The sequence below is a fragment of the Saccoglossus kowalevskii genome, chromosome 15 (genome assembly GCF_978046115.1).
Source record: "Saccoglossus kowalevskii chromosome 15, keSacKowa6.1, whole genome shotgun sequence".
NCBI lineage: Eukaryota > Metazoa > Hemichordata > Enteropneusta > Harrimaniidae > Saccoglossus > Saccoglossus kowalevskii.
This window is the reverse complement of record NC_140655.1, coordinates 30,143,690-30,146,963: the sequence shown is the minus strand read 5'-3', so window position 1 is coordinate 30,146,963 and position 3,274 is coordinate 30,143,690. Positions and strand designations below refer to the sequence as shown.

The following is a 3,274-nucleotide window of genomic DNA, read 5'->3' as shown; positions in this document are numbered from 1 at the left end:
TGAACAAGGAAAAAATAAAGTTTTTATTTTTTATCTTAACCATCAATATACAACAAGTTTACAAAAAAATTCGAGTAAGAAAAAAGTAAAAAGTTGAACCAATAGGAGATACAGGTGATGGTTGAATTATCTCGCCTGGAAGAAAATAAAAAAACAAGTGGTAAGGATTATATATTGTAATGAATGATTTGAGTAAGGTGTTGAGTAGAGAAATGTTCAATAGGAAGAACATTGTTGAAATGCTTTGGAAATGATTGGACTTTCCATAAATGAAATCTTGAGGCACATTGTAAATAACTAGTGAGAGGATGCTGAAAGCACTACCGTGCATTCAAGCATCCTCTCAATGAAAACACAGGTTATGCACATTAACATTATAATGAGGTAAATTAGTGTTGTCAACAGAGTGTCATGATTAAATATGGTATGATGTGCATGGAACGACTCATGGTGCAAAAGCAGATAAGTGTTTACGGAAGACCCAAATGATAGGTATCACCACCGACCAATTTGGTAGTAGTCATATTGCCGAAAATACTATATCTTGTTGTTTGCAATAAGTATATGTGCAGCAACAATAAACTGTACAAAACCAGTAGTTAACTGTTTACAAGACAGTATTATAGACCCATATCATGCAAAGTTACAGGGTGTTGTACAAATATACCCCCTTACTTTTAGGCTATTGTATGTTCATCCAACTGTCCATTCAGAATGAATAAGAAATAAAGTAGGTGCAAAGAGACTATATGGAATGTAATTGTACTTCATAGGAATATTATTGATGATATCAATTCCATCAGACTGATAGAACCGGTAAAAGTAATGAATTTATCGCATGGCAATGGTAGTGTGACATCTGACATCAATTCCATCAGACTGATAGAACCGGTAAAAGTAATGAATTTATCGCATGGCAATGGTAATGTGTCATCTGACATATAACCAGAGTGAATTGACCATGTGCAAAAACAGCATTGTTGGTTTGCATAAGACAGCCCATACACATGCTATAAGGAGTAAAATCCTGGTATCACCAATGACAGGGCTGTAAATGAGTCAACATCAAACCAGAAACATAGACTGTAAATGCATGGACCTGTTTGTACAGAATCCCAGTTCATCCCTCATTATTTATGTGGATCATGTTAAAAAGATCTCAAACCATTATGAGGCCAATGAAAAACAAATTTGGTGTTTCCAGTATTAGAGTAAAAAATATTGGGTAGTTAGGCAGGGATTTTATTATTTTAGATTTATTTTTCCCCCAAAATGTTCAGTGTATATCAAATACAATCATTTTAAACAATTTGTTTTACATGATGATATTACTATCAAATTTTGTGTATTTTAGAAAAAGGTAACTCATTTCCATAAAAATAAAATTAATATCAAATGACAACACATGTCATTGTTTAAGGTTGAGGTGAGTGGCATGAACTGTTGATCGGTGGCACCATTTCAAAAATGGCAGCTGGCAACAGAAAAACCTTCACTGATGTACATGTGTATGTAGTGAGCACAAGGAATTGGCCCCTATCAGTTTCTGCCTAATAAATGACAGTTATGTACATTCCTGCTGTGACCATTTACCTACAATAGCAACATCACAAGCATGATAAAAGCCCCCTGATGTACACATTGCAGCTCTTGCTGTTTCTTGCATGTGACAAAAATTCGCCTAAATCACAAGAAACTTAGTGAGCCAAACAATGATCATGAAAAAGTAAGAATGAATACAGCCAGCCATGCCAATGTGGTGAATCAAATGCAATTTCTTGCATGACTTTCTGCTCAGTATTATACAGTGTGTGGTAGCCTATGCCGAATAATCAATGGTGTGGTCACAAATGATCATGAAGATTAATTATGATCACATACTTCATATACACTATAACATTACATTAATGGACAAATACTATAAATCATACCCATGCCCCTAGACATGGCTACATCCGAGGTCATCATTTTGCCAATGCCATTCTTGCATGTCATTATTGCTGGTTGCATATACTAGAGTATAGACAAGTATTTACACATATCGGCCTTAATTGGTTTTAGATGCTATTTTATTGAGATGCATCGCGACAACTGTGGCCGTGAAGAACCGGTAGGTTAGGTAATTGTTACTAGTCGCACCGTGTACACACATATGAGTTCACAGGCCATAGGCCTAGTAAATCGCTGTCATCATTTATATACGATGCAATATTTATTTTTGGTTATTAGTTTCTCTGATTCATGACATCATGTGCCAATAAATCCTGAAAATTGGCTTTGCTAAGCGATGAGTCGTTTAGTACAAAACACTGGATGATCATAGCATGGTGTGCAGAGTTTTAGAGGTAAAGCGATATATATTAAAATTTGTGGAAAAGGGCAAAGGCTCTTACCTTAGTACAATGTCTGTACGGCGTCCTGGGCTGGCTGGCAAAATAATCACGTCATCGAAAGATGCGTGTACTGTAGACAATTTCCATGACGCTGCATTGCATGCGTAGAGTCAACGTCACGATTTCTGCGTATCAAATTTTCTCCGCTTTTTTCAACAAATAATTCACTTTTTTCTCATGGGAAAACGTCGTCAATCTTATTTTATTAGCCTGAACTTTGTCTTGACAGCGCAAATTATACCCAAATAAACGTCTTTGGATGATTTCTGGCACCCAAAATTGATTCTCAACTCAGTCCTAATTACGCGTTTAGGAATGACCTGGTGATCCAAAATTGACCTCGAATGAAAATACTGCCGCCTACGGCGGGTCCCGGGATCATTGCGTCTAGTGACGGTTCACAGCGTCGCTATTGATTTGTGTAGACGTTCTTCAATACATTATTCAGAGAATTTAAGAACATACAAGACAACCTTTTCTTTCTTTGACATATATTACTCGGTAAATGAATTATTATATAATTGTTTCTAGGAATCTTTTATTTGTTAATGCAAAGTCAAACTAGTTAAAGTTTAGCTCATACTATTCCTGTTATAACCAGAGACTTGTATTTTTAACTAATACTTTAATTGAAATGAGCAATTATTTTGAACACAACACTTGTGTACGCCGTAGATTATCCGGACAGCTTTCCAGTACTATAACTATCAATGTAATACCAACCGTTATTGTAATAATTTCCTCTATTTGCGTAATAATATTTGAACCATTGATGTAATAACAAATGACGTAATTGTTGCCATAGCGATTTCACGTACGCACATTCCAATCCCACGCCGTTGCACTATTGTTTAGAATCAACAACTTGCATGTTTAGGGTA

At 35.7% G+C, this 3,274-nt stretch overlaps 1 long non-coding RNA gene across 1 annotated transcript; it reads right to left on the bottom strand.

The window, feature by feature from the left end:
* LOC146734317 (uncharacterized) lies at positions 1 to 2,455 on the bottom strand. The gene is made up of 2 exons (XR_014931728.1): positions 2,394 to 2,455; positions 1 to 135 (listed from the first exon to the last, which is right to left on the bottom strand). It is a non-coding gene; the product is annotated as an uncharacterized LOC146734317 (long non-coding RNA).
* Between the last annotated feature and the right edge of the window lie 819 nt (positions 2,456 to 3,274).